Source organism: Heloderma suspectum, chromosome 6, assembly GCF_057233095.1.
Source record: "Heloderma suspectum isolate Gila_16-S chromosome 6, 16-S_ref, whole genome shotgun sequence".
Classification (NCBI taxonomy): Eukaryota; Metazoa; Chordata; class Lepidosauria; order Squamata; family Helodermatidae; genus Heloderma; species Heloderma suspectum.
Genome location: NC_139463.1, coordinates 105084133 through 105111916, shown reverse-complemented (window position 1 = coordinate 105111916; position 27784 = coordinate 105084133). Strand labels below are relative to the sequence as shown.

At 46.3% G+C, this 27784-nt stretch overlaps 1 protein-coding gene and 1 pseudogene across 1 annotated transcript in view; one reads left to right on the top strand and one right to left on the bottom strand.

Annotated features, from left to right (window-relative positions):
- LOC146342261 (uncharacterized) overlaps nt 1–27784 on the bottom strand; it is a 70236-nt gene that overhangs the window by 15694 nt on the left and 26758 nt on the right. The window lies entirely within an intron of this gene.
- Nucleotides 5060–9842, top strand: LOC146342262 (up-regulator of cell proliferation pseudogene; annotated as a pseudogene).

Here is a 27784-nt window from a genome sequence, read left to right as displayed (position 1 = left end):
CAGTGTTGTATACTCTCACCCTACCTATTCAACCTGTACGCAGAACACATCATGCGACGTGCTGGGCTTGATGAAGCCAAGGCTGGAGTTAAAATCGCTGGAAGAAACATTAACAATCTCAGATATGCAGATGATACCACTTTGATGGCTGAAAGCGAGGAGGAGCTGAGGAACCTTATGACGAAGGTGAAAGAAGAAAGTGCAAAAGCTGGGTTGCAGTTAAGCCTCAAAAAAACCAAGATGATGGCAACCAGCTTGATTGATAACTGGCAAACAGAGGGAGAAAACGTGGAGGCAGTGACAAACTTTGTCTTTCTAGGCGCAAAGATTACTGCAGATGCTGACTGCAGCCAGGAAATCAGAAGACGTTTACTTCTTGGGAGGACAGCAATGACAAATCTTGATAAAATAGTGAAGAACAGAGACATCACACTGACAACAAAGGTCTGCATAGTTAAAGCAATGGTATTCCCCGTAGTAACCTATGGCTGCGAGAGCTGGACCATAAGGAAGGCTGAGCGAAGGAAGATAGACGCTTTTGAACTTTGGTGCTGGAGGAAAATTCTGAGAGTGCCTTGGACTGCAAGAAGATCAAACCAGTCCATACTCCAGGAAATAAAGCCAGACTGCTCACTTGAGGGAATTATATTAAAGGCAAAACTGAAGTACTTTGGCCACATAATGAGAAGACAGAATACCCTGGAGAAGATGCTGATGCTAGGGAAAGTGGAAGGCAAAAGGAAGAAGGGCCGACCAAGGGCAAGATGGATGGATGATATTGTGGAGGTGACGGACTTGTCCTTGGGGGAGCTGGGGGTGGCGACGGCTGACAGGAAGCTCTGGCGTGGGCTGGTCCACGAAGTCATGAAGAGTCAGAAGCGACTGACCGAATAAACAATAACAATTCAGAGCTACTACTCCAGCTAAAAGATCTAAGGGTTAACCGGTTCTTGGTCTTGGCTGCCTCATTCTAGGAGTCTGCTTGGATATACAGTCAGGGCCAGAAATATTGGAACAAGGATAACTGTTTTGGCAGTTGGCCTCTGTACACCACCACATTGAAGTTGAAAGGAAACACACCCAGATGGGAGCGAAGTCAGGACTTTCAGCTGTCATTCAAGGGGTTTGACAAAAGTGGGGCACTAGCCATTCAGGAAGGACAGCCAGTGGCATACACACACACACCCATCGTTGATGGCTTGTAAGTAATGGAGCAAACCAACATCGTTTCAAACTTAAGGGTCACTTTTAATATCTGGATGAAAATCCTTTGCAGTCAATGACTGCCTGAAGTCTGGAACCCATGGACATGACCCAATGCTGAATTTCCTCCCTCGAGATGTTTTGCCAGGCCTTTACTGCAGCTGCCTTCAGCTGCTGCTTGTTTGTGGGTCTTTCTGCCTTCAGTCTTGTCTTCAGGAAGTGAGAAGCATGCTCTATTGGGTTGAGATCAGGTGACTGACTTAGCCATTGAAGAACATCTCACTTCTTTGCCTTGAGAAACTCTTGGGTAGCTTTTGCTGTATGTTTTGGGTCATTATCCATCTGCAATATGAAGTGGCGTCCTATCAGTTTGGCAGCATTCGGCTGGATCTGAGCAGAAAGTGTAGCCCTATACACTTCAGAATTCATCCTGCTGCTTTTATCAGCAGTCAGGTCATCAATAAACACCAGTGACCCGGTTCCATTGGCAGCCATACATGCCCATGCCATAACATTGCCTCCACCATGTTTGACAGATGATGTGGTATGCTTTGGATCATGAGCTGTTCCTTTCCTTCTCCATACTTTTCTCTTCCCATCATTCTGGTACAAGTTAATCTTGGTTTCATCAGTCCAAAGAATCTTATTCCAGAACTGGGCAGGCTTTTTTAGGTGTTTGCTGGCAAAGGCTAATCTGGCCTTTCTGTTCTTGAGCGTTACCAGTGGTTTGCACCTTGTTGTGAAGCCTCTGTATTTACATTCATAAAGCCATCTCTTGACTGCAGATGTTGACAATGACATGCCTACCTCCGCAAAAGCATTCTTGACCTGGCTAGATGTTGTGAAAGGGTTCCTCTTCACCATGAGCAGCATTCTGCGGTCATCCACTTTAGTTGTCTTCTGTGGTCTTCCAGGCCTTTTGCTGTTGCTGAGCTTGCCAGTTAATTCCTTCTTTTTCAGGAAGTTCCAAACTGTTGTATTGGCCACTCCCACTGTTTTTGCTATCTCTCTGATGGGTTTATTTTGTTTCCTCAGCCCAATGATGCCCTCCTTCACTTGCATGGACACCTCTTTGGACCTCATGTTGGGAGTTCCAGTGAATAGCTACCAAATGCAAATGTAACACTCAGAACCACCTCCAGGCCTTTTATCTGCTTGATTGGTCATGGGGTACCCAGGAAACAGCCCACACCTGGCCATGCAGCTGCTGGTCAGCTATTCATTCCATTACTTATCAGCCACCAACGATGGGTGTGTGTGTATGCCACTGGCTGTCCTTCGTGAATGGTTAGTGCCCCACTTTTGTCAAACCCCTTGAATTACAGCTGGAAGTCCTGACTTCGCTTCCACCTGGGTGTGTTTCCTTTCGACTTCAATGTGGTGGTGTACACAGGCCAACTGCCAAAACAGTTATACTTGTTCCAGTATTCCTGGCCCTGACTGTAAGAATAATTGTTTAGGAGCACCTGAATCATTTTGCTTTTTTAGGCTGATGGTTGAATGTCTGTTTCTAGGTTTGCTAAGTCAGAAGCAAGAAGGTGGAACTCATCAAGGAAGGACAGAACAAGAGGAGGAACCCTCTGCTGAAGGTCATTCCTGCGCCTTTCCTGTGCATAGCTCGCTCACCTCACTTGTGAGAGTGTGTTGATGCTCCAGTGGAAAAGCTTCTTTACTGTGTGGAATTTTCTCCTCCCTTCAGATACAATCAGGCTGCTTTCAGATGAGGCTTTTATGGCCCCATCGCCCTGCCTCATTCATGGAATTTTACAGGGAGCCCTAGAGCATCTCTACACCAGCCTAAAATCCCACATTTAAATGGGGCTTTCTGCTTCTGTTTTAAATGCAGGAGCATGATGGACTCCCTTTACACACACCCCTTTCCCCCCTCCTTTGCCCCTTTAGCTGATCTTCCATATGTTTCATTATACAGCCACTAGATGGCGCTGTGGTCTAGCTCCTCTTATTGCAGGTTTCCCTCTTTTAACAGCGGGAACTCAAGCACTGTAATTTGATAGCTCATTATCTCTGATCTTTAAAAAGATGGAATAAAGGTCATTTAGTGCGGGAGACACCCTGGAGGTTAACGGCATCATCTAAAGGGTCCCGCAAACTTCCGTGAGCAACCAATCTCAATAACAGGATAAAAGCTCCGTGTGAGGAAGCCCAACGTCTACCACTCATAACCCTCCTGTCTTTCCCACCACTTTTCTTCCACCTTTTTTTTCACAGCAGACAATCTGTTAAGAAAGCAAAGACATAATAGCTACACAGTGCCTTCCCATTGGTAGTGCTAGGAGCCCTCCATCTGGAAGCACCCACAAATGGAGGGCTGCGGTTGATTTCCCCCTAAAGATATGGGGCAAAGGTATGGGTACCTTGAAGCTGGGGCTTTGTTTTTAGCAGAAAAAGTGCTGGAGCAGGAGCCCCTTCTCCCACGCCCACCTTCAATGGCAGATTGCAGCCTCTGCAACTGCATTTCGTAGGAGCAGAAAGCATTATGGGGAAAGCTACATGCCACTGAATGTCATGGCAAGTGTGGCCATGATAAAAACATCCATTCTATCTCAGAGCATATCAGTTCAGAACATTAGAGAAGTTCTGCACCTTGAAAACTACTATTCACTGCTTTGTTTTTGAAAACGCATACTTGGGGTCTGTAGTTCTCATAACTGTAGAAGAGTGCCTGGGAACACATCCACATCCACCGCCTTCCATTCCCAACTAACTTCCCTGGGTTGCTAAAAAAATCTCTAAAATATTTGAAACCATGTATTATAAGAGCAGAATAAAAGATGCAAACCCAGGCAACAATGCATGCAGTTATTCATAATGAATGCAATTTGTTTTGATTCTAGCCAGAGAGCCCCAATTTGGCAGAATCTGGCATTTTTGGCACAGTGTACGTACATGCTTTTCTACTATGCATCCTTTAATACAGGGCTCCCCAACCTTTTTGGGCAAGTGGGCACATTTGGAGTTTTGAGAGTGTTGTGGGTTCCATCACAAAATGGCTGCCACAGTGGGCATGGCCAGTCACAAAGCACCCATTTCGCAGAAGACAAACTGAGGACGCTGAAAGACCAGTGACTTGCCCCAGAACATGAACAGTAGGCAGAGGTGGAAACTGAGCTCCAAACACAAACCACTCCTTTGATCCCACAGGGTTAAGCTGCAAACAGAACATTCGTTTCCTAGAAGGGAAGCCTCTGAATTTCCCCAAATCACCACTAAGTAAATTTGTCTAAAATGTACTTATTCCCCCAGTGAACAAGAAGATCACCCCCAAGTCAACTCATGCCAGTGTCATTACCCAGAGATCAGTTCCTGGTTATTCAGCTCTTAGTCCGCTAAATTCCCCTCTGCCGGCCAACTCAACTTCCATCTCTCTGTCTCTCTCCCAGGATCATCACCCCTACGCAGATGCACATGTACAGACTTTCTCTCCATGGAACACCCATCCCCAAACTCCCTCTTTCTCTCTCTCACACAGATCCATCTCACGTGTGTAAAAGCCCTTGCTCCATTCATTCATTGCACACAAGGACCACACAGCTCTTCCTCCTGCCCTTCAGCCCTGATTGCCCCACTGCCATTCCCAGCCCCTCAAGCTATCCGGCGGCGGCAGCGGGCCTTTTCCTTTCTTTTTGTGGAATGCATATTTGGTGGGTGGCCAGGCAGGCTTCAGAGCAAACTACTGGCCCCACCTGGACCGCCACGCGGGGCTGTCACCTTCCCCACACACTTGATGCTCACAGTGGCATCTATTGCTTGGGTCGAATAACAAACAGTTTGGAGTACATAAAATGTAACTACTCCTATGTTGCAAATTTCTCTGCATGATGGGGAAGGAAAGGGGATGCGGCAGAGGCTCAGGGAGCCGAATATGTTTCGGAGGGTAGTAGACACTCCTTATATAAACGAATTAATACTTATTTTTACAGGGAGAAGACAAGCACTTTTCGACTTTCTCACTAAATTACAGTTCTGGAGCCACTGGGGGAACAAACTGTCCCTGCGAGAACTCCTGGAAATCCGTTCAGAGGGTCTAGAGGAATGCACCCCTCGTACACTGGAGGACTTGCCTTGGCATTTTCTGAGGAAGGTCCTGGCTCTGGATGTGACGGCCAGGAGCACAAGCCTTGCGCAGGGGGCAGCTGATGATAAAGGACAGAGCGGGAAGAAGAAAAAGAGTACCGATTATGCTTTTTTCTTCACTATTGAGATGCCTATGAAGGTGTCTGTGAACCCCCTTGACGTCCTTTGTGCAGTTCTGCTTTGCTCGGACAGTTTTCTCCAGCAGGAGATCCTCCTCAAAATGTCTCTGTGCCAGTTTGCCCTGCCGTTGCTTCTGCCTCCCTTAGAGACCCCCAAGTGCACCCTGATGCTCTGGGCTATGAGGGACATTGTGAAAACATGGAGGCCTCATTCCCTGGCTGAAAGCAGAGGCTTTAGGGAGGAGAGCCTGGTGCTGACATCCATGCCAACCATCTCCTTTGTGCGGATGGGGACCTCGAACCTCTCCAAGTCCAAACTCCTCAATGCATTCCTCAGTTCCTCCCAGCAGCACCACGATTTCTTCATACACCGAGACATGGAGTGTGGGAACATTGCAGATGGGCTGGTGGAGCTTGCTTGGTATTTCCCAGGAGGGCAGAAGAGCTCGGATCCCTTCCCAGAGCCAGTTGCAGTTGTGACTCTCCGGGGAGATCTTAAGAAGCACTGGCTGCAATTTACCTTTTTAACACAGGTCTCCTCAGCTGTGTTTATATTTCCTGAATGTGTCAGTGAGAGAGAATTTGCCCTTTTGTCATCCTTGAAGGAATCCTCAACCAAGTTCTACTTCATCCTGGATCATGGCCATACATCTTCTGAAACTATGACTTCCTTAAATAAATTGATTCCAGTACTAAAACTCGACAGTTCATGTTTACTAGTCAAATCTGCCATAACAAATGAGGCAGAGTTTGTGGGAAAGCTACGATCAACTGTTGGAAGAATAATACACTCTTCTCCCAAGAGTACGAGTATTCAAGGGATGGCTGTTGTGGCCCGTGAGCTTTCTATCCAGGTGGATGAGGATGGACAGGAATGTCAGAAGGCCCTCAGATGTGCTCAAGAAATCACAGGAGATATAAAAGACATAGCAACTTACAAGAAAGAAAAGCTGAAACTCCAAGATGACCTCTGGAAAAAACTGACAGATGTGGAGAAAGAACTGTGCAGAATGAACAGGCAAGGGGACAAACATGCAGAAAACTACAGATCAGAACCGAGAGCCAACTTTTTGGAACTGCGGAAAGAACAGACTGAGTGTGACCTTGCCCTTGGTTTCAGTACTTTTCTCAAAAACATCAAAGACCTGAATTCAGCAGAGAAGCACTACTTCTTGAAATGGGTAACATTTATCCTGGATCACGTTGCTAGGGAGACTCTTTCCAAGTTACGGAAAAAGTACAAAGAGAAATGCATCCTCTCTTTAGAGGATGGCCAGAAAATTGCAGAAATAGACCAACAGATATCTTCCTCTTCCTTGGGAGTTGAGCATTTCATGCGTGAGCTGGGACAGTATTATGAGGCGGAGTGTTCAGTGGTTAAAGAAGACAAAATAGCAAACCTCAAAAGGCAATTTGTCACTTACTCCAGCATTGCAGCTGACCTGATGCTGCAAGGGTTTCCTCTAGAGGTGATTAGTGGAGATGCATTCAATATTCCTGTCCAGTGGATAACTGATGTTCTGACTGAACTCCATAAGAAACTAAGAGGTCAGTCTAAAATGATAGTGATAACTGTGTTGGGGGTGCAAAGCACAGGAAAATCCACCCTTCTCAACACCATGTTTGGGCTGCAGTTTGCTGTCAGCAGTGGCCGATGTACGCAGAGGCAGAGGCGCCTTCATGACACTCCTTAAGGTCAAGGAAAACTTGGCTCAGGAGCTTGGCTGTGATTTCATTGTGGTGATAGATACAGAAGGCTTGAAAGCCCCCGAACTGGCCCACTTGGGAGACAGCTATCAGCATGACAATGACTTGGCCACCCTAGTGATTGGGCTGAGTGACATCACAATTGTGAACATGTCCACGGAGCATGCCACTGAAATGAAGGACATCCTGCAAATTGTGACCCATGCCTTCCTTAGGATGGAGAGGATTGGGCAAAAACCCAACTGCCAGTTTGTTCACCAGAATGTCAATGATGTCTCAGCACAAGACCAAAATATGAGGGACAGAAAACGCCTTTTGGAGCAGCTCAATGAAATGACCAAGGCAGCAGCAAAAAAGGAAAATATTGGCAGGAATATCAAGTTTTCAGACATCATGGTCTATGATTCAGAAATGCACAGTTGGTACATCCCAGGTCTGTGGCATGGAGTCCCACCCATGGCTCCAGTTAACAGGGGGTACAGTGAAAAGGTCTTTGAGTTAAAGAAGTACCTCTTCAAATTCATAAAGAACCACTCACATAATAATCCTCCCAAAGACATCCCTCAGTTTACTGAGTGGGTGAAGAGTCTGTGGAATGCCGTGAAACATGAGAACTTCATCTTCAGCTTCCGGAACAGCCTCATAGCTGAAGCATATAACCATCTCTCCATGAAATATTCGGAATGGGACTGGGATTTCCGCAAAAAGATGCACCTCTGGGTATCTGAACAGGAAACGTTGATACAGAATTCTTCTCCTGATGAACTTGGTCGTGGCACTTGGAAACATGAGCTTCAACTGAAGTTATTGGCTGGGGAACAGCAGATTTTGAACAGTTTGGAGGCTTACTTTGATAGTGGAGCAGCAAATTTGAATTTGGTAGAGAAGTATAGAGAAGATTTTGTACGGAGCGCCAGCAGTCTCATGCTTGAACTTCACCATTATTCTTCCAACAAATGTGAGGAAGCTGTTCAGATTAAAAAGGGTCGGCAGAAGCTTGATGACCTCCAAGCTGGATATTTGAAAATAATTGAAGGAAAGGTTGATGGTCTTCTTGAAGAATGTAAGAAGGGAGAGTGCAGATTAAGAGATGAAGGATTGGAAAATGCGTTTGAAAGAATGTGGACAGCAACATTGTCAGAAATCTCCCCCCCCCCCTCGCTTAGAGAAACGTGACATACGTGCAGATATGGAATTATATCTGAGAAAGCACTTCGCCCATCGAGGGAGTTCAATCAAGCAAAAACTGCAGGAAGCTACAAGTTTGTTCAGCTACAAAATGCAGACCTTCCAAATAAAAGATGAGTATATATCTGCATCATTATTTGATCGTGTGACATTTTCTAAAAAGCCTTTAGATAAAGTGGCAGAATTTGCTGTCCCCTTGATAACTGAATGCAAGTCTTACATTTACAAAAACATCAATTCCAAAGGAGATTATAATGAAACCTACTGTGGGGAACCTCTGCGTATGATTAATGAAAAACTTGAACAGCCTGAAGTCAAAGAACTTCATACAAGTTCTTGCTTTGAACTGGACCTAAAACTTCACATTTTGGGAGAAGCAGCTCACAAGTTTCAGAAAACGCATGAAGATTTCATTAAGGCAAACGATCCTCAGTTACATCTAGAGAATCTGAAGCTTCAGTATCAGTCCACATTCAGAGATCTTTATCTGGAAAAGGATGCCCAGCAAAATAGGGCTAAGGATTTCTGTGACCAGTGTCTCCATCCTGCCCTCGAGGATTATATGAACAGAAGACTTGGGATAGAAATAGTGGATGACATTCTCACTAGTGCACAGTCCATTGAATATTCCAGTCGGAGCTTCTTCCAGTTTACCGTTCTGAAAGAGCTGTTGGACAAGTGGGATTTCAAGGAGTATGTGAAATACATCAAGGCCTATGAAGAGTTTGTCAAAAACTGGATATGGACACACACATTGGATCATTATAGACAAAAAGAGGGTCTGAAAGATCTGGAGAAAAATATTCTCTCTGCAGTCGTAAAGAAAATTCAGAAACTCTTGAAAAACCTGAAGCATAAAGGTACTGAGACAATCTCAGAATTTTTGGACAATTTTTGCCAAAAAACACAGAAAGAGTTGGTCATTCTAAGGACAGTCTAGTAGGGATTCAGTTTAAGAACAATTCTGATCCAGGCCGATTTTCTGAATCTGTTGGCACCTTCCTTTCTGGTCTGCAAGATATATTATTTAAGTTTGAAGCCATCGATATTGAAAAAAAACTCTCCAAACTACATGTGAAGCCCCAGGATGAGATCTTCAAGCGAGTGTTTGGCTGTGGGAAGCAGTGCCCCTTCTGCAAAGTCCCCTGTGAAGCTGGAGGGAGCGCTCATAAGGAACACTTTGCTGCAGTCCATCAACCTCAAGGACTGGGAACATACAAATGGGATGAGACCAGAAAGCTTGATTGTTCTATTTGCTCCACTCATGTGGTTTCCAATGTCAATTTCAAAAATGTGGACACGCATGAGAAATGGCATCCATACAAAGACTATCGTAAATATTATCCAGAGTGGCGCATCCAACCAGATGACAGTATCAATGCTTCTGATTATTGGAAGTTTGTTTTTAAAGAGTTCAGTCATGATTTTGCCAGACAGTATAATGCTAAGCCAGCTGATTTACCAGAGGACTGGGGAAATATAACTACAGAACAGGCATTGGAGGCCTTGAAGAAAATCTACAATATGTAATATGCTCTATTATATGGGGAAGATGGACTTTTTTCTTCGGAGGAAAAGAAGAAGCATTCCATATACAACTGTGGATAACACAGAAAAAATGGCTGCTTGGGATAATGTGGGTTTGCATATAGGGCCCAGTTTGCCACATCTTTCTCCCTGCTTGGAGGTTATAAGATCTAAGGCACCTTCGAAGAGCGCAGTTTTGAACTGCATATATGGTAATCTTTGTAGCCTGAGAATCTCTATCTTCCACCCTGCCTGCCTCTTTCCCTCTCTTTTATCTCTCTCTGTATATGCTCTAAAGAAGGGAGTGCCATTGACACATGAGAAAAGTAACTTGGGGGCTGCATCCACCAGAGGGTGGCCCACTCCTTTTCTTTCTCTGGCTTCCTGAAACATACTCCCTATGGAGGAAGTCCCACTGAAGAAAACTACATAGGATTGTACTGGTAGTTGTCTCTCTTTTTAAGAATAAAGAACAGACACACCTGACCAGGCAGCCTATAATTGGATCATGGGAAATGGGAGGGCGAGAGGGTGACGAACCGGCACATGGGCCTGGGTGGGTTAATAAATTCCACAGCTTCATTGGTTACAGCTGAAATAGATTTTGGCGGGGCACAGGGCATGGATCCAGTCATTGGGCAGCCTGCCTACTGGCCAATACCACCAACCCAGCCTTCCTGCCAGGTGTGTAGGTGGGGAGGGAGGGAGGAAATCAGGAGTCTTGGGCTCACCGTGGCACGAGGCGCTAACATGAAGCCTTCCTGCAGCTGGGCGTGTGGCAGGCTCACCAGCCTAGCATCTGCAGTTAGCAAAAGTGGAGGGGAAAGGTGGGTGGCCCAGCAGCATCACTGAGCAGACGGGAAAGCCGTGGGGGTGGCTTCGTTGTGCCAGCCCCTCTCCTGCGGGATGCCTGGCAGGAGCGGCATGATTAAGTCTGCAGTGCCAGGGAAAGTGGGTGTGTGTCTTTCAGGCCTGCTCAGGGCCACTGTTAGGATGCCCCTCCGGTCCTCGCTGCAGGGCTGTGGCAAGGACCAGGGAAATGGGAGAGCCCGGCAGCCATACTGGCTGGAGCTCCAGGCCGTGCCTGAAGTCCCTGGCCTTGCCACCAGCCCTCATCGGGGTGGGGCCGGCGTAATGAACCCAGTGGCGCCAGGGAGTTTGGGCACTTTGCCGAGTGCTGCTGCCAGGATGCCCCTTGAGACACACGACATTTTGCCATGGGCCAAAGGCGACTCGCGGGCCGCAGGCTCCCCCCCACTGCTCTAGAGATCTCCCCTCTTCCCCTGCGTCATGTTACGAGATGCTTTGTAAAGTTGAAGCGTCACAAGGGTAAAAAAAAAATAAACACTTTTTACTAAAAACAAAAGGGTAAAACAGAGCTACAGTGTTTTCCAAGTAAACAAAATATGATCTGAACTTTACATTTTTGAGACTTCCTGATAACAAAGAAAAAGAATCCGTTTCATTATAATAACAACAAAGTTGCTTATACATTTAAATCTTAGTAAGGTTTCCTCATAATGTGCCCAGCAGAACAGATGGTTGTGGTACATTTTGAACTCTATGGTTCCAGTACATAATACATTAACTCAGTTTCTCCACGGAATGCTGTTTTGTTCCTTCTCTTGATCTGACTGTGCTTGTCAGCTTAACCACAGATGCTGCATCCAGTTATCAGCTGCATCCAGTTATCAGTTTAACCAATCATCAAAGGAGGGAGAATTAGTTTTGTCCACTTCGAATAAGTAGCTAATTGCACAGCTGTTAGTAAATAACATCACTTCTCTCTCCTCTGATAACACTCCATTTTTGCCTTAGTACAACATTATTACTATTGGGTCTATCTCTAAAGATAACGTGTATCCTGTCATCTTTTCAATTTCATGTAAGACCAAGATCCAATACATACTGATCTTGGGACAAATACAAATATATTAATGGGACTTTTTTTCTGTCTAAACGTGCATAGGATTGCACCCCTAAGGAAGTTAGAGGAAGGAGGTTTTCCCATCCCCCTCCTTCCACCTGTGCTCCTGAAAAGCCTTTCTGGACAGTCACGGAGCTGTCCTGAACAAAGAGGAATGGAGTGGGGGGGGGGATGGAGGGTAGGAGACAATTCCCCCCAAATTGTGCTTGGATCCTGAGATAAGGAAGTATACAGGAGAAAAAATCCCCACCCTATCCCACATAGTTCAGGAGGGCCCCTCAATCTTCCAGAGAGGACTTTTGGTGGCCGCAACGGGGAGGCGTGGATGGCAACCCTTCCATCTGTGAACATCCTTCCGTTAACTCAACTTAGGATCCAAGCCAATGTTTATAACTTCCTATCCACCGGTGTATTTAGAAGAGATGTAACTAAAAATAAGTGCATTTGAAAATATTGGTATTTAGGGTTGGTGTGATGTGAATTTCATATGCTTTTCTTCGTATATTGTCTCAGATTTTCTGTGAATTGATAAAACAATTGTCAGAAGATACATCAGATTGTGATCTCATTACCTTGTTCATTATGTAATGCAGTGATTTATAATGAAAGTAATATTAATAAACATAATGGCTGAAAATAACTAGGTCTCCTTTCTTTATTTTACCATTGAACCCCAAAATGCTCAGTGGTCTTTTTCTGTGAATGCACAGGTGATTACCGCTGGATATACGAACCGGTCTTATTACAGTCAGGCATTTAAGAGAAACTGAGTCAGTGGACTGAAAATGGCAAAACCCTAGCTGCTCAGCTCCCAATCCTAGGTCTGATTTCGTTGTTATCCATTGGCTTCTGAACTTCCTGAATATTCTGATGCAGTTCTTCGGTCAAAATGCATTTAAAAATGTGCATTTAGAGAACATACATTTACAGATAGGTATTTTGAGAGATAATATCTGTATGTATTTAAACAGAGCTTTTTATATGCGGTGGCTTAGTGGTTAAGACGCTGAACTGCCGACTGGAAGGTCGGCAGGTCAGCAATTCGAGACCCGAGTGCTGCGTGACGGAGTGAGCTCCCGTCTTCAGTCCCAGCTCCTGCCAACCTAGCAGTTCGAAAGCAAGAAATTGCAAGTAGATAAATAGGTACCGCCTCGGCGGGAAAGGTAACAGCGTTCCGTGCACCTCGGTGTTCAGTCATGCCGGCCACATGACCACGGAAGCGTCTTCGGACAGCACTGGCTCTTCGGCTTAGAAACGGGGATGAGCACCGCACCCTAGAGTCGGACACGACTGGTTGGGGACACCTTTACCTTTACCTTTTTAAAAATTAAATATGGAAATTAATGCAGGAAAGGGGCGGAATGTACTTATGAATGAACACATGCAAACATGACATGGCAATAGATGGATCCCTCCATCCCTACACTGACCAAAGTATTAAAAACCAGTGAAATTTGGTTTTTACCTCATAGGGCTGTAGGATGGGAGTCTCCTGGATTCTCAGATGGGTTTGGGTGTCATCAGTCAAGTTTCCTAATGGATGTTTGAGTGTGAAAGAGCAGATGCGTTGCCATGGTCATACCCAGCTGTTGCTTTCAGTGATCCTTGAGTGCTAGAGACGGCTGGAGGAGCCCATGGCCGGATCCACATGGCAACGGAATGCGAAGCACTTTATTTTTTAATGCGGATTTTCATGAAATTGGCTTTGTTCTGTCAGGAGCACACAAAGCAAAAAATGCGGAGTACACGCTACCTGAAGACCCGCTTTTCACGGGTCAAACCGCACTGTAATCCACCTTACTCTGTGGGTGAATGGGCGGATTCCCACTAGTAGAAGTGAACGTCATCCACCCTGCAGATGCTGCTCAGGCGGTGAGAGAGGCCTGCTCCCGCCCCTCTGCATGTTCCCCTGCTCAGGGAAGCTTCGTGGAAGAGATGAGAACGTTGGATAGTTTACCCTGCACCTCTGCCCTCGCATCCACTGACTGTGAACCAGCAGTATTGAAGCCCAGGGACAGACTGCCGGGGGGGGGGGCACGGCAGACAGGAGGCAGCTAGGTGCAGCACGGTGGGAAAGAGCTGGAATCGCCTCCCTCTGCTGGTGCTCTGGAGCCAGCAGGGGCGGCTACTGCCGCCGCCGCCGCCTCCACTTCCCTGACTGGAACTAGGCCTCCTTCTCGCCCTCCCCACAAACACGCAGGAAAATCAAACACATGGTGGACTTTCCTGAAGGGGAGGCTGCTATTTGTGAATGGAAAAAGCAAACTGCTGCATTACTCTGAAGGGGCGTCCCAGTGCAATTCTGTGCATGGGGAGGCTTGTTCCCAGCCCTGTCCGTGCTCCCTTGCTGTACTGCCTGCCCTTTCTCCTCCCGCTCTGTTTTCCTTAGATGTAGTGTATCGTGCGACTGCGAAGTTGCAGGTGTATCGCAGTGCCGCGGCTGCGAAATAGCGTCTGCAGGTCACAGAGCGACTGCTCTGTGTACTCTTTATTGTGAACTACATATAAATGGGCTAGCAGATTGTTTCATGCTTTATAAATGTGGAGCACTAATTTAAACAAGTGGCCTTCAACGTTTACCCGGACCCAGGACTCACATTTAATTCTTTTATCTGATATATTATTTTACTTCCAGCCTCCTTTCTTTCCCTCTCTTTCTCTCTCCTTCTTTTTATCAGACTTCGTTTGTTTCTCTCGCCATCTTTTTGTCCCCTGACTGGGCTGACCATAATCCCATTGGGCAAGGTGAGGTGGCTGATTTGAGATGTCAATGGTTATTTCCTTTGCTGTTATTGCATGTTTACTGCCAGGGAGGGGAAGAGGCACACGTGGGACTTTCTGCCTCGGGTGCCAAAATAGCTTGGCCAGCCTTGGGTGGTATGGACCCTCACTTGTGGGAGAGGCGCCATTTGCTGTTTCACCACAGGCAGGAAAACTGCTTGGGCGCCCCTGGCAGTTCTACCTGTACGTGGTACAAAGGGACGAAGAGGAAATATGCTAGACCTGCACCCGGGAGTAGGTATGTCTCGGGCCTCCATTGTCTCCCCTTGGTCCACTCATGTGTATGAAGCACTCTGCTCCCAAAATGATTCACATCTCATTGCTCTGGTCACGTGACACCCCTCCTTACAGCACTGCACTGGATTCTTCTCTGCTGCTGGATCCCACACAAGCTTCTCGTCCTTGCCTTTAAAACCTTCCATGGATTTGTCCCCTCTCATGCCTCTGTTCCTATATCCTGGTGCATCCCTGCCTGTGACCTTCGTCCCTCCAGCTCCACTGCCATGCTGCCTCCCCGCACCCAAATGCCCTACAAGAGTGTGTTTCCTGTGCCCTTGGGGCTTAAGGAAATGGGGGTCAGGAGATCAAGAGCGGCCCTGCATTGCTGCTGATGCAGCTGGCACAGGCAGCAGCAAAACGACGTTTCTTTTAAAACAAGAAGCCGCTCCCATCACTCCCACTTGAGGTAAGAGGTGAATGGTGCTCACACCCTCCCCCTGAGAATTGGGGAGGTGGACATTCATATGGGCATTCATATTTCGGGGGGCATTTCAGTACAGCCCTAATGAAAGCCTGTGTGGAATACTGCATTGTTAGTGTCCAGTGTGTGTGTGTGTGTGTGTGTAGAGAGAGAGATGGGGGAGAACTTCAGCCCATCACTAAGAATGGCTTCACCAGCTGCTCCACGGCCGAGCAAGGCCTTCCTGCTGGATAATGAGCCCTCATCAAATCTGTGTCCAATCCCTTCCACTTGGCAGCAGCCCAAGCGCCAGGGTCTCTCAGAAAGGCAGTTTATTTTTCCCCAAAAGAGGTTGCACAAAGCTATCCTTTTCCACTGTTGACATCCATGGTGGTTTCAACTGGCAGCTCTGTGGTTTGCAGAACCCAGTGGCTCTTCGAGCCTGTCAGGGCCGGATGAATACCCTCCACCCCAGCCAAACTGACTTTTTACTGTCCCTCTCAAAAACCAGTACCATGTGTCAATATTTTTTTCCTAAGGACCTGTAACAAGTGAGTAAACGTAGTTGCTACATTATGCAATAATAAAATGAAAAAACATAAGTAATGCACATGCTACAGCCATAGATCTATTATATAATAGCTATATTTATACAACAGTATATGACGTACATATAAACACAGATGCTGTAGTCAAAATGATCCCAACGAAATCTTAGAATTTTACCCGTTCCATTCTGTCATCAGAACATACGGATTTTTAGCTCATAGATGGCAGGTGAAAATAAACCTCTGTTCACTAGTAAAGACTCATGATCTTAAAGATGTAATCTGTAGTTTTGTCTTTTGGGGGACCTTTAAAAAAAAAAAATATCCAGAATCCCCCCCCCAAAAAAAATATCTGTGAGAAATAAGAATATATTTCAACAATGTACGATGTATGAGGTTTCAAGTGCTAAGCAGGTTTAGCTTCTCACATACATTAAGAAGCTTAAGCTAAGCTCCTTGCCTTGACAAAAGTAATATTGCTGTTATTGTTCACAAAGAGGCCTTACTTACAATCTTGGGGCTTCTCTGTATGAGGCTTTGATCCTGCAATCAAGATTGGTTACTCATGGACATTTGCAGGTACTTTACATGATGTTGTTAACCTTCAAAGCCTCTCCCATGCTCATAAAAGCAGCGCAGAGTGAGAGGAAAGGGGGCGTTTCCTGGGGCGGTGAGGGGACCTCAAAAGGGCCAGTACGATGCTTCCTATGTGTTGTCCAGCCACGCCCCCCCCCCTCCGAAGCTCTATGGCTAGACAGCTGAAATCGGCCATCTAGCTGCAAATGCAGGGCGGCTAAAGCATGAGGAGACGATCCCCTCCGCGCTCCATCCGCCTGGCATGGAATAGGCCATCGCTTCCAAGTTTGGAGGCGGCCGCCTATGCCCATACGTATCGTGAGTTGAATTTCTCTGTGTGAAGAGGACATTGCGATGCAACAGTAGCTATACCACAGCACCATCTAGTGGCTGTATAATGAACCATATAGAACTCGCAGATAAAGGAAATCCCCAGGGGAAAAAGGGGGAAGTGGATGTGAATGGCCGAGCGTAATCCAGCAAAGAATACGGAAACAGAAGCCCCAGTAAAGTTGTGGGATAAAAAGCCTCTGTGAAGAGAAGCCCGTTATCTCAGGATATGAATCATCAGCCCCAACCTTACCTTTTAAAGGGAAGGACAAGCATATTTAACCTACATACCCATTTTATCAGTTTACTTGCACTTGAGCTGTCATGGCTTCCTCCAAAGAATCCTAGAAATTGTAGTTTGATGAGTTGCTGAGAATTCCCTACTGGAGAGGCCTTGCCCCTCCTCACAGAACTGTAATTCCCAGAGTCCCCTGGAAGCGGGAGGCCTTGTTTCACATCCCTTTTGTTTATGCAACTGAGAGGAGCCTGCAGAAAGGAGAGACACACTGGTAGCTTAGACTACTCACCCTTGGCCAGAAGAGGGCACTGCAGGATAAAAAAAAAAGGTTTTTTTTAAAATAAAAAGACTTTGTAAAAAATAAAGCTGGGGCTGGCAGCATTGAAAGTATTGCAGAGTAATGAAAGGGCTAAGAGCCATAGGGTCCATGAGGCAAGTCCTCCTTACTGCCCCCAGTACAAGAACTGGACAGACTTAACACGACTACAGCCTACCCCAATATGTTGAGGGGTTCAGGCTTGGCCTTGAGGTTGGCTACACATGGCCAACATCATGGGGGGGGGCTAGCTTCCATCCCACCTTTAGTGTACAAGGGCTTTGATTCCCACTCCATCGCACCTTCCCGTTGTCTCACTGTCACCTGGAGAACTGTGCATTCTGGCAGCCATCGTTGCAACGCAATTCCACATCCACATGTTCAGATAATGGCATGTTATCAACTGACATCTAACTCGATACAGACTTCTTGCAAAGATAATCCTGTGACAGTAATGTAATTATATTTTATATCATTCAAATATATTCCTCTTTCAAGTGTTCCCTTCCGGAGGACAAAGCTAAAAGCACAAGAACATTGACGGAGCCAAAGCAAGTCGGTTCCAAAGGTACTTCCTTTCATAATCAGGGGACTCACATACTCGTTTCTACTGCTGGTATATTTAAAATAGGGCCTGGTGACCCACTGGTTTTATTCTCCTTTCCTCCTTGGGTGGGAGGAAAAGGAGACCAAACCGAGACCAACTGATTCCCTATGGCTAGAAACCCCTGGTAGGCTGCTCTCTCAAGTTTCCCTCCTTAGGCTCAGGCAATTAGCATCTGTAAGTGTCATTAGGTTGAATGGAAATAATGCCTTGGAAAAGAGCCCTATCATCTGCGTGTTGATTCTGGCTACTTGAGGATTTCAGAAGGCAGCAAGGGCACTCCTGACAGCTTGGTCTCCATTTTGGATGGAAAGGGCGGGAAACCTCTGAACTTAAGGGCTAGGAGGCGAAAGTCCACCCCTTTCCCATGGGGCATCAGGGCGCAGCTGTTGACGTCATGCCAAGCAGGTTGAGTGCCTCCTCTCAGCGCCCTCCATCTCCCGCTTGTCCCTGCGCCGGCGCCTACCGTCCTGAAGCTCCAGTTCTCCCTCCCTCTGCCTGCCAGGGTCGCTACCACTCTCAGGAACGTGAGCAGGGAGGGGCTGTCCCTCCGGCGGCGCCTCTGAAGAGCGCGCGGGTTCCTCTCCCACGGTTTCTGTCTCTTCCTCAGAATCAGAACTGCTTTGGGGCTCTATGGGCTCCAATCCAACCCTGACAGTGGTGTGACCAGCACATGCAGGGGAAACAACCAACGCTGGGTTGTACCCCCGCTGATCATCTGCATGTCCCCAATGGCCAATGACTGTTAGGTTGGCTGCCTTTTAAGTAAAAGGTGAACCTCTTGTTGTTGGGCCAGTTCAAAAAATCCTAGTATTAGCACTTTTGGTCTCTGTTTGTCTAGTGTTTTTATGTTTGCACCCAGTGTGCGTAACTGAGCCCACAAATGAGCATGAATATCCCCCTGTGGTTTTGAATACTCCATTAGATGAGCACCAGCATTTCCTGTTAGATTCTGTTCCATAGTAAAACAAATATATTTCAGCGTGTGTTAAACTTCCTTGCCACATATGACAAATTTATTTATCTTGGCTTTGCTGCTTAGTCTCTTTCGGGGCACCACTCTCCCTCTGGCTCCATGCCCACCTCTTGTCTATCTTCTCTTGGAATTGTAGCCTGATTTTAGCGCAGAAGGCGCCTCTCCCCTTCAGCAAGCAAGCTCAGCCTGGCTGTCCTTCTTTGCCAAGCAGAGATTTATCATAAAACTTGCCACCCGTGCTGGCCTGATGGAGGAAGCGCTCGAGAGATCAGGGCAGCGGGACTCCCTGTCTACCAGAAGCAACTACTGTCACTTACTGGGACCAGGAGAAACACTCTGCCTGAGGCAGCCAGAGTTCCTCAGTCCCCAGTGCCATGAAGCTCTCCATTCACCCTGAAGAAAGCAACATTCACTCTGGTATTGGGGCCTCTGCAGCTCAAAATGGCTGATGAGCAACCGCACACCTGACACTCCCAGTTTTACTGGTACACAGCCAAGCAATGTGACTTTTCTGTGCAATTTCAGCAGCAAGGCTCAGATGTTCCCTCTCTCTCAGCAGCTACAGTATGCGGTGACTCAGTTATGTAGCAAAGAGCCAGTAGACAGTGCCCCCCTTTCGGAAAAAACAGCATCCCCAAATATTTTAAAACAATCCAGTGCATTTTAACACTCTGGAAAAAAGATTGGACAGAAGAACATACACACACACACACACACACACATATATATATATATATATATATGAAGAAAGAATGGGAGTTGTAGTACTGGGAGTTGAACTATGCTGGGAGTTGTAGTACTTTTTTCTGTCTAAACATGAATAGGATTACTCCGTAAGTAGCCTAAATCATATACTGAAAGAAGCATAGGATTACCCATGATGTTCACTAGATGAAAGCCCCCATTTTTAGCCTTGTCAAAGCAGGAGAGGTGGGTTGATGGGGAAAGGAGGAACCTCCAGTCAGGTATGCCCAGGTGGGCTTGCCAGGATCTTTGCCCTCTCGAGACATGGCATGTTCAGCTCAGACCCAGAGGGAGGTGGCCCACTGGCATTTTCCCGTGAATACGAGGCATAAGCTTGGAGACATTTCTTGTTTGCATTTGGGAGATAGGACCCATGGTGGGATTCAAGCCTGAATATCTAGGTGATTCTCAAAATGTGACAGGATGATTTGTGATGGGGAAACTAGGCTGTTGTGCCAGGTACACTGGCTTTTTAAAGAGAGAGACACCTTATTCATAGTGTTTCTCAGCAGGGAAACTATAGGCACCTTTCCCAGCTCTACAATATCTGTTCTGAGATGGAACAACACTACACAGTATTCCCAATGTGGGTGCTGTCACGGAGCTATCCATTGTGGCCCCAAGATCTCTTTCCTTTTAGTCTCCAACAGTTCAGGCCCCATCGGTATATACTGAAGTTAGGGCGCTGTATGTTCTGTTTTCAGTCCACCATACATCACTTTGTACTTACATTAAACTTCATTTGCCATTTTGTTGCCCTCATCCATTTGCCCAATTTGGACAGATCTTTTTGGTGTCATCTGCAAACTTGGCCACTTCACTGCTCACCTCTAATTCCAGATCATTTATGGACAAGTTCAACAGCCCTGGTGCTGATACAGATCCTTGGGGGACCCACTGCTTACATCCCTCCATTCTGAAAATTGTTGGCTTACTCCCATCCTCTGCATCCTTTGTTTAACCAGTTACTGGTTCTGAAGAGAATCTGCCCTGCCTGCCTGCCTGCCTTCCTTCAGACTGGTTAAATTATGCAAAACAAAAGCCTCCTAACAGTCTCTTTATTTTTGCGTTCATTTCTGTCCTCGACTCGTTCCCCACCCTGAAGTATTCTGGGAAAGGCTCAGATATTTTCTTAGCAGGAAATAAATGGTTGCTTTGCTGTTCTCTTTGGGAATGGAAGGTAGGTTCAATTTGTTAATATCTGAGAAAAATAATATATTTTTGAGGTTGCCACCCATTCTTATTTTTGAATGGATTGCTCATAGTTTTGGGAACTCTTTTACTAGTAGAAAATTTACTAGGGGTGGGATTTGTGCATGTTTTCTGTGAATGCAGCACTAGAAGTCCAAACAATTCTCATTTTGCTGCCTTTCATTTCAAAAATACTTCAGAAAAAAGGGTTCTTGCAGGCACCAAATGCAACTTCAACAAATAAACAAATCATGGAAACCTGTTTCATAGTAATACAGACAGTGGTGTAACATATCTATCCTCACTCTGAAAACTGAAATTGCTGTGTAGGATAGATAATGAGGGGCTAATGATTGAAGGTTTTCCAGCAGGGCAATACAGAGAGAGGAAGTGTGTTACTGGTAGTATTTCCACTGGTCAAGAATCCTGGGAGTTGTAATCCCAAACATCTGGAGGACACTGGACTGGGGAAGGCCGACCTATGTATGAGTCCAATATTGGTCCCCTTAAGTCCTCTGAAATCTTGCAGCAGCGTCTAAGGGCTCAGAATTCTTGACCATTAGCCAAGCTGGTTGGGGCTGATGGGCATTGGAGTCCAAAACACCCGGAGAGCACCAGGTTGGGGAAGGCTGCTTGAGGTGGTTCAAGGGCAGGGAGCCAGATAGGTCCTGTTCAGAAAGCTCAAGAGGAGCAAGCAAATCTTCGGGGGAAAGAAAAGGTGATCAGGCCATTTATTTGTTTATTTACAATATTTCTATACTGCCCCAAACCTAGGACAGTTTTCAGAGCGGTGTGTAGAAGTACAGCTGCTTCACATAATTTTTTTTCTGATGCGAGTGTTGATTTAAAGTAAACAAGGTAGACCCACATGTGTAGCAATTGCATCAGCCTGTTTTACTCTCTGTGTGTGTGTGTGTATGTATGTGTGTGTGTGTGTGAGAGAGAGAGAGAGAGAGAGACAGAGTTCATGGTAAAATAGAAGTGTGTGTGACTTCCAAGCATTTTTTCCCATAAACCCATACTGGAGAATTTTCATTTGTAGGGCAGCTTAGACGATGCTTCCTCTCTCATCAACAGAGGCTGAGTGATTTTAACAAGCACATCACAGATAGAAATAGCTTTCCATGAAGATGCAGTAATGGGAAAAGACTGTCTTCCTGTAGCACTGTTGGGTTTAGAGTTTTTGTCGTACTCCATTGTGGAAGGAAGGAAAATGGTGGTTTTCCAGTTCCCGTCCTCTTTTCAAGCCTTAATTCCCCCCCCCCCAAGTGGAGTACCAGGGCAGGGGGAAAGTCGCATATGTGCCTGCGTTAACAGCTCAACATCAAATTGCCCCTGTGTCCCGTGACTGCCCTAGTCTGGTCCTTCCTCTGGACTGTGAGGGGCGGCCTTGCATGCTCTCTCCATATCAGAGGCAGAGGACAACGCAACAGGCAGGCAGCAACTTAGGGAAAGTGGCAGCGTGAGGAGAAGCCATGCCACGACAGACTGGCTTGCTTCGCTTGTCTGCAGCACACCGCCCACCAAGCCATTGTCACTTGCCTTGCTGCTCACGTTGGCCAGCCTCGCGGTCCTTTTCCTGTCCAAGCTACAGGTGGCCAGGTGCAAAAGAGGATGGGGCTCATGCACCTTTAATAGTTGAGTAGGAGAGGGAATGTCAGCAGTTGCAGCTTGCGTGACACTATTAAAAGTGCAGGAGCCCTGTCCTCATTTGCATCTGGCCACCCCAGCTCATGCTCTTCCCCTGGTGCCCCTGGTGTCAGCCAAGTCAGTCCATGTGACCACCACCTCCAGCACCACAGCCTGGATCTGGACCTGGTGGAGCAGCACAAAAGCAGAGAGAGGATAGGGGAGAGAGACTGAGGTCCTTGGCTGTGTGTGTTTCTGTATGTGTATGAAAGGACTACATGCTTCTTGATGCTAATTCCTTGAAATGATATGTAGTGTGATGACGTCTAGTTTGCGGCAAATCTGCCTCACTTTCTTGAGTGATCTGCTTTGCATGCACTTTGAGTTCTTTGTCATGGATGCACTGATTGTACTTCAAACAATTAACTCTCAGTGTTTCCCATCTATGAAATAGGGAAATTGTTGGCCTGGTATCAGGCTTAGCTTTCTGGGAGGGGATTTGTAAACACACAGGAGAGGTGTACACCTTAAATAGACAGGGCTGTGCCTTTATACCAACTTCCTGCCCCTTGAACCCTTTAGGCTCCAGAATCTAGTCTGATGGGAGCTGGCAGCCCTATTTACCTGACATTCAGCAACCCTGCAGACGGTCTTCAGGGACAAATGGCAAAAATTTGATTAGAAATGGGATCAAGCCCAAGATTAGCAACAAGCGATGCACAGAAAGTGGAAATGACATGTAAGAGATGGGTGCATTCTCAAGGTCTAACTCCTTCTGAGCTGCCTGCTTTCGCCCTTCTTTCCTATAATTAGTAATTAACTTTCATGTTATACAGTTCTAGAAGTCATGGTTTCTTACTTGGAAACCCTTCTTGTGCAAGATCTGACTGTAGCTAAACGATAGTTCTGAAAATGCACTCTGCGTATGCTTAAATACCCTGTCATTGTTCCTCATAGTTCAGGGCATTAAAAATTGGCCCTGGGCCTGAGCCTTCCTCAGCCTGAGGAAGGTCTGCCCATAATATTTCTTTGATTCATAAACTTGCAAAGAAAGTGTTACAGAAACTCCCTGCATATCTCAAGGGTGGCCACCTTTTTTAGTGGACAGAGGCTTTGCCTGGAACAGCTCCATATCAGGCAGAAAGCAACAAGCACGCCATTCCTCCAGAATGCAAATGCAGTGGAATGCTGCTTCAGCTGAATTTCTGCCTGTCCATGGAGAAAAGTGCAGTGGACCCACTAGGAGAACAGTTGTCAAACATTTGCCAACCTTGCTTTTTAAAGCCCCCACCTGCAGTCACCACTGCTTTCTTTCAGAAGCCTTGCTAATCTATGTGGCTAGGCAACAAACCGCAGTGCAAAACGCAGGTTGGAAAGGCTCCTTGTTCTATAAGGATGTCCATTTAAATGTTTTTGTCCACCCTGCTTACTTGGTATTATATGTTGTATGAAGAGATCTCAGAACGGTGAGGATAATTTTCTCCCACGCTTATGCATCTACTGTTCTCTGGATGAATTACATGCTGTCATTAGAACATAGGAACCTAGAACATGCTGGATCAGACCAAGGGTCCATCTAGCACAGCTTTCTGTTCACACAGTGGCCAACCGTCTGTGGGAAGCCCGCAAGTAGGACACAAGTGTAATAGCACCCTCCTGCCCATGTGTAGTGGAAATGCGGAAGACTGTTGTTATTTTGAGGAGATAATGATGCACTGGTTCTCTTTCCCATGTCTGGAGTTCCATTTGGGCCTGTTTATTGAGTTGAATAGCCATTCTAGTTCCCAGGGATGGTTCTTTTGACAGCTCAAGGCTTACAGAGGTTAGCAACTTGTTGTGAGCAAGCATAGCTGAGGAGAGGGCTGGGCTGGGCTGGGCCAGGCCAGGCCAGGCTGGATGCCAAATGTTGAGGCTAGCTGTTTTCCAGTCTACAAGAACGTATGAAACCCTCCCGAAGTGTTTGGACTATGTCCAGAATGGGAGGGATCAAGGGAATAGTATATGATTCCCTGGGGCCCGCCCAAGGGGCAGCATCTCCTCATGGACTGATCTAGACAGCACCGCGCAGCCGGGACGCTGGAGTCACGTTCACCACTGATCTTATCTGAGTTGTTGATCTGATAAGATGCTGGGATTCCAAGTGGCTGAAGGGAGGAATGCTTCATGCTTTTTATCCAGTGTTTTGCTTTCTTGCATTATTAGCCTATTTCTGCTAAATAAACTTCTTTTTGCTGTCACCTATTGGTATTCCCTCTGAATACTAGAAGGAGTATATAGCCATCATGATCAGTAGCTATTGCCAGCCTAATCCTCTTACAAATTTCTTTTAAGGGAAAGTATTTGTATGTTTGTTTTTTCAACTCTTAAAGTTTAGAAGCCATGGCTTCTGGTGAAAAGCCTTCTGATCTTATATGGATGGCAAGAAGGAAGCTAACAGAAGCTCTTCAAAGAAATCCAGTTTTGACCTTGGCTGTGGCAAAGTCCCAAGAGCTCTTCACACAGAGCGAACTCTCCTCCCTGAGTCAGGTACAGGACGCACAAGAGCTAGTAGAGAGCCTGATTGACACAGTGCTCCGAAAGGGAGAATCGACGCGCAAACCATTCCTGCACTACTTGAGGCATGTCCACCCAAGCTTGAGGCCCATTTCTGAATATTTAGAAGATGGTGAGTGATGCTTTCTAATGTTCTTGGGGTGGGGGATTTTCACTGTTTTTTTTCTGAGGGCTGTGTTCACACTTGCAGCAGCACTGGATTCGCTTGTCCTTGGCCCCATTTGTGCGCATGACTCTAAGGAGTTAATCCTGTGAGTAGCTGCTTCTGGCCCAAATATGAATTGCCGCTTACATAAAATTAGTGAGAGGAAATGCATGGACAATTTTCCACTGCACCTCCATCAAAAAACAGAGTTCAAACATTTCCCCCCATTAGGTCTCCTGTACTTTTAATAGCTGCCCAGTGGGCTGAAATTCTGCAGTTGTGCATTTTCCTTTTGATGCATCTCCATGGTCAGGAAAAGCTGCACCTGTTGAATTTGCTCTGTGTTGCATTCGATGGTCATTCCTAATTGTAATAGAAAGTATTTGAGATTTTAAGAAGACAATATCAAGAATCTGAATTATGTATTGTTCATCTGATTCTTATCAGGTCCTTCAAATCTCAGGAATGAACCTCCACTCCAAAGGACTGCTGTCTTCCACTCGTAATGGTCCCATTTTTCCTACCAGTTCTTCCATCTTTTTTCTTACCAAGGCAAATCCATTAAGGAAGATGGAACAGCTGCATAATGCCTTCTGATTGTTAGCTCTAGGACCCCTCTGTCTGGGAGCTCCCCCAGATTCCACCTGCTTTTTGAGAAATAAAATGACATTGGGTGTTCCAGTCATGGAACTGTCATGTTTGGCTCTAACTACAAGACACTGTTTCTTATATTCACACTAAATGGGAAACTGCTGCTTGCTGCAAAGTGTGAACAGAAGCTTCCCATCTCTTCCCAATGGATGAAAGCGGGTGGGAAAGGAGGAGGAGGAGAAAGTGCAACCCCAGCTTGAAGTGACAAACCATGGTCCCTCTGTACCATCTGGAACTAGACAGCTGGGAACAGTGTGGGTGGAGCGTACTACATGTATCCAAAAATGTTTTGTGCATGGACAGTATAACGGATCTGGTGGGATGGAATTCTTCCCCTACTGGTGGACCCCCTTTTTGTAAGGATTCCCCAGAGAAGAATGCTTATAGGCTGCTGCCACAGACTAAATCTAGCCTGAAAAATACTGTAGGCTGTCTGACTACTTGGTTCCCCCACCCCAAGCCCAAATGACAAAGAACCCTCTCTAAAAATAATGAAAAAGAGAGAACCGTTGGTTTTTCCTCCCCAAACCGCAAGGATTCAGACTTTGACATAACCTTGTGAAATACTCATAGGACACATGGGATGGCTTGGCAACTGTGCAGTCTTGGCAGATGGCAAAGGCTTTAATGAGAAATTCTAGAGAAATGTGCTTTTAAACTGGTGAAGCCGACTGCCAATGTATAAAGAACTTTATTCGGCCAAAGGGGGAATAGAAGGAAAGGGAACGGGGGAGGCAATAAATCACACACACAGGCTTTTGAATCAAAAACTAAATCTACCTTAGGCCCAATCCACATGGAAACAGTATGAGAAATGCCTTCTGGTTATATCTGGATTGTTATGAAATCGCTTTGGTCCGTCAGCATCACATGAAGCAAGAAAAGTGGAGTATACACTACTGAAAAAGCGGCTTTCGCAGGTCAAACGGCACTTGAAACCACCTTACTTTGGTGTTGGGTGGGTGGAGTCCCGCAAGTACAACTGAATGTCATCAGCCACGTAGATGCTGCTCAGCAAATGAGAGAGGCTTGTTCCCTGCCCCTGTCCATGCTCCCCTGCTCAGGGAAGTGTAATGGAAGAGATAAACTATGTGCCTGTAGTTCACCCCACACCTCTCCCCTCGCATGCATAATTTGTCTTCAGAAATGCGCTCCGCTTCTAGAATGGTTATATTGATAGCAAGCCGGGTGCTGCCATAGCACCAAAGATGCCCCATACAAGTTGATTCTGAGTACCGTGCTAATGTGTTATTGCACTATTGTGTGATTACAGGGCTGCAAAGCAGTAATACTGTGAAATCAGAAATCCAAAACAAGCAAATGTCACTACTTTCCTGAATTTGTGATTACACCCAGTACAAATGTGTAACCAACACCCCTTCCCGTCAGCCTCCTTTCTCCACAGAAATGGCAGGAAAACTTCTTAAGCCCTAAAACTAAACTAAGCAACTGTGCAGTAGCAGCCAGGTATAGATAGTGAGCTCTAAACCGCCCCTGAAACACCGAAACTGGGCTACTGCGGAATACTGCAAACTAAAAATAAACAGCAGAGAAGGAAAGGGCAGTGGCAGGAGACAGCACCAAATGCCCTATATCCAAAGCACAGAACTGCGAAGTAGTGAGTGAAACGCTACTGTGAAATAGTGCTAACTGGTGGGAAAAGAAGCCTGCGTCCAAAAAGTGCACTACTCCCAATGGCAGAAAAAAGTTATTGGGGGGGAAGAAGGGATGGCCCCACCCCCTGATCAGGTCATACCCAGGTTGCAGCCATGCCCCTAGGTGCACCCAATAAGCAGGATTACATTCGGTGGAATGGGGCACCTTGCAGTTGAACTGCATGGGAACCACAACTGAAAAATTCCCCCATCCACACGGTATACTAGAAGACATTAGGCAAGCCATCCTGATGGCCCACTCAGTCTCTTTCACTAAGCTAGGCTTCAGTGAGGCCCTGGTTCATGCCTGGGAAGCCCAGTATCCCCAACCCTAACCCTAAGGGGAGTCTCAACCCTAATTTTCCTGCACAACTGAAACATCCCATCATCCTCATGGTGTAC